Below are 13,169 nucleotides of genomic sequence, written 5' to 3'. Positions count from 1 at the left end.
CTGAGCACTGATAACAACTTGGGTCGTCCTTCTCCTCTTTAGTCCGAATGACACGGTGTCCCTGATTTCCATAAAGAACTTCAAATTTTGATTCGTCTGACCACAGAACAGTTTTCCACTTTGCCACAGTCCATTTTAAATGATCCTTGGCCCAGAGAAGACGTCTGCGCTTCTGGATCGTGTTTAGATACGGCTTCTTCTTTGAACTATAGAGTTTTAGCTGGCAACGGCAGATGGCACGGTGAATTGTGTTCACAGATAATGTTCTCTGGAAATATTCCTGAGCCCATTTTGTGATTTCCAATACAGAAGCATGCCTGTATGTGATGCAGTGCCGTCTAAGGGCCCGAAGATCACGGGCACCCAGTATGGTTTTCCAGCCTTGACCCTTACGCACAGAGATTCTTCCAGATTCTCTGAATCTTTTGATGATATTATGCACTGTAGATGATGATATGTTCAAACTCTGCAATTTTACACTGTTGAACTCCTTTCTGATATTGCTCCACTATTTGTCGGCGCAGAATTAGGGGGATTGGTGATCCTCGTCCCATCTTTACTTCTGAGAGCCGCTGCCACGCCAAGATGCTCTTTTTATACCCAGTCATGTTAATGACCTATTGCCAGTTGACCTAATGAGTTGCAATTTGGTCCTCCAGCTGTTCCTTTTTTGTACCTTTAACTTTTCCAGCCTCTTATTGCCCCTGTCCCAACTTTTTTGAGATGTGTTGCTGTCATGAAATTTCAAATGAGCCAATATTTGGCATGAAATTTCAAAATGTCTCACTTTCGACATTTGATATGTTGTCTATGTTCTATCGTGAATACAATATCAGATTTTGAGATTTGTAAATTATTGCATTCCGTTTTTATTTACAATTTGTACTTTGTCCCAACTTTTTTGGAATCGGGGTTGTACAGTCCTGTGGGGACAGAACTGAAGAAGCCTTTTGGATGAGAGGTGAAACGTCTTCAAGAATCTTCAAGCAAGTCCAGTTGCTCTCTTTTACTGTACCACCCACAACTCTATGGATTGCACAGGGACATCTGGTGCTCAAACAGTACAACTGTATTAGCTGTACAAACATAGAGCACTATATTAGGAACACCTGTACATTATTCTTGCAATTATCTAAATCAGCCAAACATGTGGCAGCATAAAATTATGCAAATACAACCCAGCGGCTTCAGGTACCATCAGAATGGGGGAGAATGTGATCTCGGTTATTTTTGAATGTGGCATGATTATTGGTGCCAGATTGGCTGGTTTGGTTATTTCGATAACTGCTGATCTCCTGGGATTTTCACACAACAGTCTTTAAAGTTTACTCACATAAAGGAAAATCATTCAGTGAGCAGCAGTTCTGCAGACGGAAACACCTTGTTCTTGAGAGAGGTCAACAAAGAATGTTCAAACTGGATTGAGCTGACAAAGGCTATGGTAACTCAGATAACCACTCTGTGCAACTGTGATGAGTAGAAAAGCATCTCAGAATGCACAATATGTTGAACTACGATTTGGCAAAAAGGAAGTCATCCATTTTGAAATGTGGAAAAAATGCCCTGCTTGTTCTGTCAGTTTTGTTCAATCATTACAAAATTTGAATCACAGCACTATTAAGACAAATGCAAACAAAAAGTGTTTCGCAAATCGTAGGATGTTTTGTCCATAACCTGCACACAAATTTGGTGGTTAAGTCACCAAACAGAAAGCAAGGGCAAATCTCAGCAACACTTGACACATGTACATGCATTTAGCAACATGATGAACAAGTTATGAGTTCAAGTCGGGAGAGTTACTAAAAACGAGACTTGAAGCAATGTCTCAGCAACAGTGCGACATTTAAGCCTTCAAATTTAGTATATCTCCTTAGGAACATGAACCGATTGTCCCAGTGGCTTATGGTCTTCCACCATTGGTATGTGGCGGGGCCAGAAAATGCTTGACCCCTTTTGTCACAGGTTGCAGCTATATTTTGTAATTTGTATTTGTAACTATGTATGCTACAAACAGTGTGATGCATACATCACATTCACAGTCATGGGCCAGATCATTTGAATACCCGAGTGTTGAAAGCTTTTTGCATGCAAAAATTATCAACATCTGAGCTGTTGTCAAGCTACTGCTCTCCTACATGTATGACTAAAGTGTGACTGCAGCATTGCACTTGGGGTATATTAAAAAAAAAAAAAATGAAAATGAGAAAACAGCTTAAAAGTTAATGACTGTATGGTCAACAAGTCAAATGTGATATGGCATTCAAAATAACCCAAAATAGATAATAATGATTGCAGCATAGGGTGACCAGACGTCCCGGTTTTACCGGGACAGTCCCAATTTGGGGTTGTGTGTCCCGAGTCCCGACAAAAGTCTGTCGGGACACGGATATGTCCCGGTTTTCACCACTCGCGATGTTTGCGACTGAGCAGCGTGGGAATCATTAGCGGAGAAATGTCTGCATTTACTATTTTGATGAATTGACAGGAATCGCAAACTTTCCTGGTTACTGCCCCCTGGCCCTGTGGCATGGGTGTTTATTTAGCCACATTATTCCAGACAACAGAACGTGTTGCCATGCAACAATAAAATAAACATTAACTGGCGCGAATGTTCTTTGTCTAGCAGCAGTAATACCGCAGCAATTATGCCGAAAAGAAAATGTACCTTTTCCAAAGATTTACAGGGCACCTACCCCTTCCTCCGAGAGGTGCAGAACAATGCGCACGAAGCCTACTGTGCACACTGTAAGTGTTCCTTCTCCGTAGCCCACTGTGGTAACGCCGATATACAGGATCACATTAAAACTGGAAAAGATTCACTCTTCTTGTAAATATACGTAGGTTAATGCATTTTGTTTAGGGTGGGTGGATTGACAGTCGCCTTAGCTTTGTTCCTGTGCTTTGTTCTTGCACTGAGTTGGGTAGCCTATGTTGCAAAGGATGTGCGCTCCTGTGAGGGCAAAGTACAGTCCTGTTGGGAATCAGGAGAAAGTGAAGCACATATATCTTCTCAGAAAGCATTTTAAAGCCGGTGCAATCAACCATGGTCCAATCAGCTGCCACCACCTACAACTGAAAACCCTTAAAGAAAAAAATCACAGGAACATATGAAAGGCACCCCCTCAGACAGGGAGGGAGAACAGCAACAACAAAAAGAAATCAAACAATACTACACATTATGACCCAGGGTGATAACACAGGCCATTTAACCTGACAATGTTCTAATGCCTGACTTGGGGAAGGCCTTGTGGGGTGTGGAGGGTCTCGGTGCTGTGGGGTGACTCTGAGCCAGGCTCCTCCTGCATCTCACCAGGTACAAGGCTTGTGCGTTGCGCCACTTACTTTCCCATCAAGCATTTCATTCTGGCCTGGTGGATCTTCAGGCCATGCAGGTTTTTACAGACTTTACCACATCTACAGACTGCACTCATAGCCTTATATCCATGAGTTTGGGTCAAAACCTGTTTGTCCATCATATTGGGGTGCTCATTTCCGCTCCCTCCGGGCACCTCAGGGGTATATCTCCTTAGGGCTTTCCGTAACTTGTCTGTGGGTCTGCTTATCTGCAGTTTGGGGAGCTAGCCCTCCCTGACCCGATTACTGTCTCTCCAGTTATCCACTGTCTCTCCAGCTGTTGCCACTCTCATTGTGGTAGTCATCTGGCATGTTCCAAGAAATCACTAAACTGATTTTACACACACCTGACAAAAAAAAAGGAACAAAGGAAGAATGAAACCAATGGATATAAGAAATGCATAAGCACTTAGAACATACGATTACATGCAATTGTAGCTACAAAGTTTCACCCATCTGAAACAGCTGAAAATTTACCATGAATTGGACCCAGGAGCACACTGTCTGCTTACACAGTGGGAAGAAAGAAGTTGCTGGTCAATTAAACAGTAATCCACTACTGTTTTGCAAAGAAGAAAAACTCAAAAAAAAAAGTGGCATATGCACACCTATCATAGTCAGGCAATGTGTAAAACAATGTGTAAAACTATATGGCCAAAAGTAGATTAGATTAGATAAAACTTTATTGATCCCTTTGGGCGGGTTCCCTCAGGGAAATTAAAATTCCAGCAGCATCATTACAGATAAAAAGAGAAAATAAATAGAGAAAACTTCTAGATAAATTAAAATAAATTATTTACAGATACAAATATAAAAAGAATAAGATATGGGGAAGGGGGGAAGGAGGGGAAAAAAAGGGGGTGGCAGCAGGAGAGATATTGCACTTTATATTGCACATTATATTGCACATTGTGGCGGCACGGTGGTGTAGTGGTTAGCGCTGTCGCCTCACAGCAAGAAGGTCCTGGGTTCGAGCCCCGGGGCCGGCGAGGGCCTTTCTGTGCGGAGTTTGCATGTTCTCCCCGTGTCCGCGTGGGTTTCCTCCGGGTGCTCCGGTTTCCCCCACAGTCCAAAGACATGCAGGTTAGGTTGACTGGTGACTCTAAATTGACCGTAGGTGTGAATGTGAGTGTGAATGGTTGTCTGTGTCTATGTGTCAGCCCTGTGATGACCTGGCGACTTGTCCAGGGTGTACCCCGCCTTTCGCCTGTAGTCAGCTGGGATAGGCTCCAGCTTGCCTGCGACCCTGTAGAAGGATAAAGCGGCTAGAGATAATGAGATGAGATGAGATTGCACATTGTCCGGTATTGCTTATTGTTAGGCTAGGCTACTGCTGCTTCCCATCCTCTGTCCTCCTGTTACCCCTCCTCCCCCCCAGAGAGGAGTTGTACAGTCTGATGGCGTGAGGGACAAAGGAGTTTTTGAGTCTGTTCATCGTGCATTTGGGAAGGAGCATTCTGTCACTGAACAGGCTCCTCTGGTTGCTGATGACGGTGTGCAGAGGGTGACTGGCATCGTCCATGATGTTCAATAGTTTGTCCATAGACCTCTTCTCTGCCACCGTCACCAGAGAGTCCAGCTTCATGCCGACTACAGTGCCGGCCCGCCTGATCAGTTTGTCCAGCCTGGATGTGTCCTTCTTGGATGTGCTGCCCCCCCAGCACACCACGGTGTAAAACAGGACACCTGACCATCACACCCAAATGTAAGCCTTTTTCAAATTATTTAAAGCACACAAATGTACTGTATAGTATGTCTTTGTATGCTGTAGCATTACAGTTTCCCTTCAATGATACTAAGAGGCCCAAAACTGTTCCAGCATGACAATACACAAGTGCATAAAGCAAGGTCCATGAAGACATGGTTTGCCAAAGTTAATGAGGAAGAATTTGAGTAGGCCCTGAAATCCCCACAGCCATGCTCCAAAATCTAGTGGAAAGCCTTTCCAGAAGAGTGGAGGCTATTATAGCATAAATTACATTACATTACGTGGCATTTAGTAGACACTCTTATCCAGAGCGACATACAAAGAGTGCACAAAGTCAGGTACACGAAGTGCTGAAATTCTACACAAGAAAGTTCTAGTCCCAACTGAACAAGTGAGAGCAATACCTACTGTAATATGCTGTTGAAGTACCAATATTCAAACAGCTAAGGAAACAAGCCAACCATATAAAGTACACCGCGAGTATTATACCGCAAGTGGCCTACTGGTTAGCGTGTCCACCTCTCAACCGGGAGATCGTGAGTCCTACTCATGGCCGGGTCATACCAAAGACCATCATAAAAATGGTACCTACGATACTGCCATCTGGCAAGGCATGCTGCAATACAGATGTGAGCGGGAAGTCAAACTCTCGTGGTTACCAGAGGACCAGCCCCCCAATGTAACCCTAGCTATGTAATAGGTGAGAGGTTGAGGGCTACAGAAATGGAGATTGGTGCTGCCTAATGCACCATACGGTGTGGGAAAGACTTTAGACTTTAGGTATAAAGTACAACTAAATAGAAAACTCAAAACGACTAACCCCAGGCTAGACCGTACACAGCCTGGGTTGGTCTAGACCTAAATGCATTTACACAATGGGCAGGGGAGAAGGTGAGAGGTGCAGCCTGAAGAAGTGAGTCTTCAGTCTGTGCTTGAAGGTGGTCAGGGTGTCAGCAGTTCTGACCTCAATGGGAAGGTCATTCCACCAATGAGAATCTAGGACAGATGGCAGTCTTGAGCGGGCTGGGCAGGAGTAGAGAGGAGGAGGGGCCAGGTGACCAGTAGTAGTGAAAAACTGGGAGACTAAATCTGGAATGGGATGTTCAAAATGCACATTAAGTGTGATGGTCAGGTGTCCACAAACTTTTGGCCATATACTGTATCTTTTTGGAAAGAGATAGGTACAGAATAAAGTATGCAGCTGATTTATTTCCTCTTTTGATCCTCAAAAATATTGTTACAAAATACATTTGATTTATTGACAAAGACTTAAGGGTCATACAAAACTAATAGCACCAAAATTATTGGGGGGAAAAAAGGATCATTGCCCTAACAATTACTATATTTGCAATACCAAATCAAATATTTCAGCTATGGTAAACATTTAAATTCAACAAATTCAAAATTTTGTGGGTTTTTAAATCCAGCTTTTAAAGGCAAAACAGAGCTTTGGCTGGTTTCAAGCATTATAGTCAGAAGCATAACCACAGCTAGAATGTCTGCAAATGAAGTGCAAGATAAGCTTAACAAGTCTGACCCAAATATGGCTACAAAATGCATTTGTAAAGAATGTATTTTTGCTACTTGCACAAAACCTCATATATGTGGTTACTGTGTTTCTGGTTAATTCACTACCGTGGAAACTATGATATTTACAGTCAGACTCTGCAAATATAAATTTGTGCAACATTCAGCAGTTATGTAAGAATACCCACAAAGCATTTTATTGCAAGCTACAACAATATGCTTCATCATTAATACACTAGTATAAAGGTAAGAAAACACCTGCATTTGCTGATGCTGATTTTGACTCAGACATTAAAAAATTACACCGTCAACAAACTCAAGTAAGCAAGTGAGTGGGGGACTGACAGCATCCATCCATCCCAGTTTACCAAAACACTCTATGTCTGAGGACCCTCCAGAGCTACTCCTTTACCTCATCAGCACTATTAACAAAAGGCTTGACTAAACAGATACGTTTTCAGCCTAGACTTAAACGCTGAGACTGTGTCTGATTCCCGAACACTACTTGGAAGACTGTTCCATAACTGTGGGGCTTTGTAAGAAAAGGCTCTGCCCCCTGATGTAGCCTTCACTATATGAGGTACCAGCAGATAGCCTGCACATTTTGATCTAAGTAGGCGTGGCGGGTCATAAAGAATCAGAAGTTCACTCAGGTACTGTGGCATGAGACCATTCAGTGCTTTAAGGTCAATAGTAGTATTTTATAAACAATATGAAATTTGATTGGGAGCCAATGCAGTGTGGATAAGACGGGGTGATGTGGTCATATTTTCTAGTTCCAGTAAGGACTCTTGCTGCTGTATTTTGAACTAACTGGAGCTTGTTTATACACTTATTGGAACATCCAGACGGTAAGGCATTACAATAATCCAACCTGGAGGTAACAAAAGCATGAACTAGTTTTTCTGCATCGTGTAGTGACATTAAATTTCTTATCTTAGCAATATTTCTGAGATGAAAGAAAGCTATCTGGGTAATGTTTTTGATATGAGTTTCAAATGAAAGACTGGGGTCAATAATTACCTGAGGTTTTTTACTGCTGCACGTGAAGAAACAGAAAGGCATTCCAGAGTTACTGTGTAATCAGAAAACTTACTTCTAGCTGCATGTGGTCATAGTACAAGTACTTCTGTCAGGGGCGTGTTTAGCCTATTTTTGGGGGTGCTCAAGCACCCCCAAAAACGAGCTCAGCACCCCCTAGCTCAGCACCCTCAAAAACACTGCTTTTGGACGTAATTTTCAGAAATAAGTGCCCTTGCGCACTGCGCAGTGAATGTGTGCGCGGCCGTGTGTGTGTTCTTGAATTCACCTATTACGTGATAGTTCTATGACCAGTAAAATACCTCTCCTCCTTGCATCCCCTCTGATTGGGTTGCCTGTCCGCGCGAGCGCTTGCTATGACATGGTGGGTTTTTTTTTTAACTGGATTCCATGCCGATGAGGAACTCGAAGTAGCACCTGAGTATTACTGGCATAGCGAGATGTGAAGGTACGGACTGGAGTTACAGTTGTTAAACACAACACAATAATATGCATAATGCAATATCGATGTTCCCTGGTCTATGAACAGAATGATAAAAACGACATTTATCATCCATATCGAGATACTTTTGTGCAGAGCTGTACAAGTGCTACGGTGCTAGACCACTGTGTGTTAGTCAATTTTATTTAATGTAACATAGCGTTTACGTTTGCTTATCATTTATATATTTATATATTTATATTTATATATTTATCATAAATAACATCATAATAATTAGCAAATTAATCAAAACAGACACTGAAACGTACATGCACGAAGCAAACAATTAAACAAATGACTATCAAAAGAACACGACCAAAATATAACAAATATTACAAAAAATATAAACTAATGTAAAATCATAATAATACACACTATTATTACACAATACACAATAACACATTAATTAACAATTACCACTGTTCAAAATGAATAGCTCCAACATTACAAATGCAGTAGTAGGTCTTGTTTAGTTAAAAATATAACGTAAATATTTGTGTCAGTGGTCGTAAATGTGTAGATATCATAGTTTATTGGGTCAGCTTCTGTTAAAACATTGCATAAGTCTAGTCTTCTTGTCTACTTAAGTCTTGTCTAAATGCGGAATAAACGTGGAAACACTGTCGTTCAAGCCAGGTGCCTCTGTCAGCTCTGGGGGCTAAGCACCCCCAAAGATCAGATGCTAGAATCGCCCCTGACTTCTGTCTTGTCAGAGTTAAGCAGAAGGAAGTTAATAAGCATCCAGCGTCTAATGTCATTTACACATTCCTCAATTCTATTAAGCTGGTGTCTCTCATCTGGTTTTGCAGAAACATACAACTGTGTGTCATCAGCATAACAGTGGAAACTAATATCACCCAGAGGTAACATACCGTATATAAAGAAAAAAGCAGTGGGCCCAAGACAGAACCTTGTGGAACACCAAACTTTACCTCAGTATGTTTAGAAATACCACCATTTACATCAACATACTGATAGCAATCAGTTAAATAAGAGCTGAGCCAGGAGAGGGCCGTTCCCTTAACTCCCACATTTTCTAGTCTATCCAGGAGAATGGAATGATCAGTGGTATCAAATGCTGCACTAAGGTCAAGCAACACAAGCAGCGAGACACAGCACTGATCAGACGCCAACAGTAGGTCATTTATTACTTTAACCAGGGTTGTCTCAGTGCTATGATGAGGTCTAAATCCTGACTGATACATTTCATGGATGTTATTCCTGTGTAAATATGAGCATAACTGCTGTGCGAAAACTTTTTCAAGGATCTTGGAGATAAAGGGGATGTTTGATATTGGCCAATAACTGGACAGCAGACAGGGATCAAGGTCAAGTTTTTTAATCAGGGGTTTGATAACTGCAAGTTTAAAGAATCTGCAAACATAGCCAATCCTAAGAGAATAAGTTATTATTTTTAGAAGTGGCTCAATTACTTCAGGTATTATCTGTTTAAATAGACGTGTATATAAGGGATCTAGTTAGTACACAAGTTGAGGATTTCACTAAGGGGAGTAAAACATTCTAATTGCTGATCTGGTACAGTTATATTGTTAACTACAGGGTTACTTAAATTGTCACTTAAGTTGTCTGACCTTAAATTGGTAGTTTGAATTTTTTGTTGGATCTTTTCGATTTTGTCATTGAAATAATTCATGAAGTCGTTGCTACTACATACTGCAGGTGTGCACGTATCTATAGTGGTCTTTTTCCTGGTTAATTTTGCTACAGTATTAAATAGGAATCTAGGATTATTTTTGTTATCTTCTATTAGGGAGGAGAGATATGTTGATCTAGCAGCACTAAGAGCGTTTCTATACTTCAGGAAGCTCTCCTTCCAAGCTAATTTGAACGCTCCCAATTTTGTTTGATGCCATTTACATTCCAGTTTTCAAGTGGTCTGTTTTAAAGTCAGAGTGTCATCGTTATACCAGGGTGCTCATTTTTTCTCTCTGATCATTTTCCTTTTAAGTGGAGCTACATTATCTAAAGAATAGCAGAATGTTGACTCTAAGCATTCAGTTGCCTGATCAAGTTCTGTGGGGGCTGACAGTGACCCAGTCAAAATTGATAACTCTGGGAGGTCATTTATAAAATTCTGTGCAGTAGTTGATGTGAATGTACAGTATATTTGATACAGTAGCGCAGTGAGGTGCATATATTATTACTCAGACATATTTTGAATGAGATGAGATAATGATATGAGATAACTTCAGACTGTGGAAGTGTGACTGTATTTTCTATGTTTAACCCGAATGTTAGTATTAGATCGAGAGTGTGATCACCATTATGGGTCGGTCCTATGACATTCTGATTAACCCCTACTGAATCTAAAATGGACACAAACATTGTTTGCAAAGGGTCTTCTGGGTTATCAAAGTGAATATTAAAATCTACTTAAGTGCTATTGATTAGTTACTGAGACTCAGATGGCACTGATTCAACCCTTGTACCACATTAAGCCTCCTCTAAATTCTCTCTTGTGTATCCAACTCAACATTTCATCTCATTATCTCTAGCCGCTTTAGCCTGTTCTACAGGGTCACAGGCAAGCTGGAGCCTATCCCAGCGGACTACGGGCGAAAGGCGGGGTACACCCTGGACAAGTCGCCAGGTCATCACAGGGCTGACACATAGACACAGACAACCATTCACACCTACGGTCAATTTAGAGCCACCAGTTAATCTACAGTGCCTTGCAAAAGTATTCATACCCCTTGAACTTTTTCACATTTTTCCACCTTACAACCACAAACTTAAAAGTTTTTTTATTGAGATTTTATGTGATACACCAACACAGAGTAGCACATAATTGTGAAGTGAAACAAAAATGATAAATGGTCTTCAAAATTTTAAACAAATAAAAATCTGAAAAATGTGGTGTGCATTAGTATTCAGCCCCCCTGCGTCAATACTTTGTAGAGCCACCTTTTGCTGCAATTACAGCTGCAAGTCTTTTGTGGTATGTCTCTACCAGCTTTGCACATCTAGACACTGAAATTTTTGCCCATTCTTCTTTGCAAAATAGCTCAAGCTCAGCCAGATTGGATGGAGAGCGTCTGTGAACAGCAATTTTCAAGTCTTGCCACAGATGCTCAATGGGATTTAAGTCTGGACTTTGACTGGGCCATTCTAACACATGAATATTCTTTGATCTAAACCATTCCATTGTAGCTCTGGCTGTATGTTTAGGGTCATTGTCTTGCTGGAAGGTGAATCTCCTTCCCAGTCTCAAGCCTTTTGCAGCCTCCAACAGGTTTTCTTCCAGGATTGCCCTGTATTTATCTCCATCCATCTTCCCATCAACTCTGACCAGCTTCCCTGTCCCTGCTGAAGAAAAGCATCCCCATAGCATGATGCTGCCACCACCATGTTTCACAGTGGGGATGGTGTGTGCAGGGTGATGAGCAGTGTTAGTTTTCTGCCACACATAGCGCTTTGCATTTAGGCCAAAAAGTTCAACTTTGGTCTCATCTGACCAAAGCACCTTCTTCCACATGTTTGCTGTGTCCCCTACATGGCTTCTTATGCCTGTCTTTCAACAATGGCTTTCTTCTTGCCACTCTTCCAAAAAGGCCAGATTTGTGGAGTGTATGACTTGTAGTTGTCCTGTGCACAGATTCTCCCACCTGAGCTGTGGATTTCTGCAGCTCCTCCAGAGTGATCATGGGCCTCTTGGCTGCTTCTCTGACCAGTGCTCTCCTTGCTTGCTCTGTCAGTTTAGGTGGACGGCCATGTCTTGGTAGGTTTGCAGTTGTGCCATACTTTTTCCATTTTTGAATGATGGGTTGAACAGTGCTTCTTGAGATGTTCAGAGCTTGGGATATTTTTTTATAACCTAACCCTGCTTTACACTTCTCCAGAACTTTATCCCTGACCTGTCTCGTGAGATCTTTGGTCTTCATGATGCTGTTTGTTCTTCAGTGTTCTCTAACAAACCACTGAGGCCTTCACAGAACAAGTGTATTTATGCTGAGAGTAAATTACACACAGTAGGACTCTATTAACTAATTAGATGATTTCTGAAGGCAATTGATTGCACTGGATTGTATTTAGAGGTATCAGAGTACAGGGGGCTGAATACTAATGCACACCACATTTTTCAGATTTTTATTTGTTTAAAATTTTGAAGACCATTTATCATTTTCGTTTCACTTCACAATTATGTGCTACTCTGTGTTGGTCTATCACATAAAATCTCAATAAAAAACTTTGAAGTTCGTGGTTGTAAAGTGGAAAAATGTGATAAAGTTCAAGGGGTATGAATACTTTTGCAAAGCACTGTAACATGCATGACTTTGGACTGTGGGGGAAACCGGAGCACCCGGAGGAAAGTCACGCGGACACGGGGAGAACATGCAAATTCCGCACAGAAAGGCCCTCGCCGGCCACGGGGCACGAACCCGGACCTTCTTGCTGTGAGGCAACAGCGCTAACCACTACACCACCGCGCCGCCCCCCAACTCAACATATCTGGGAAATCCAACTAGGCAAACAGCAATCAAAAGCATGTTTTCCTAAAAAAAATAATAAAAATAAATAAATAATAATTTTAAAAAAAATCTAAATTGGGATTAAAAATATATGGGGATGAAAATATTCATGTCCCTATACGTTTCAAGAAAATATTTTTTGACAAGAAAGACACATTTAAAGGCAATTCTTCTGATATTGCTAGGGAAAGTGAACAAAATGAAACTTATTTCATTTGGCACTGAGTAGAAATAAAAAATCAAATAATTGTCTCCAAGAGTGGTCTATCTATAACCTACTTTGACACAAGAGGACTAATCTCCTGAGCTGACCAGGCAAAGCTCACAAACAAGCTGCCCCTAGGGCTTACAACATCCGCAACACTCGGGAGCCAACATCATATTTAAACACCACTGGACTCTGATTTAGCCAAAAAAATGTTAAAAATATACCCATTATATAGTATGGAAGAAGGAAAATTGGGTACAAAGGAAAGACATAAATGGAAAGACGATGAAAAATCAATAGAGAAGGAAAGCAAAGAGGAAGTTGTTGAAATGATAATGGGAGAAGAAAACAGGAAATGGG

Source organism: Neoarius graeffei, chromosome 4 (assembly GCF_027579695.1).
Source record: "Neoarius graeffei isolate fNeoGra1 chromosome 4, fNeoGra1.pri, whole genome shotgun sequence".
Lineage (NCBI taxonomy): Eukaryota > Metazoa > Chordata > Actinopteri > Siluriformes > Ariidae > Neoarius > Neoarius graeffei.
The sequence above is the reverse complement of the archived record's forward strand: the minus strand, read 5'-3'. Positions refer to the sequence as shown.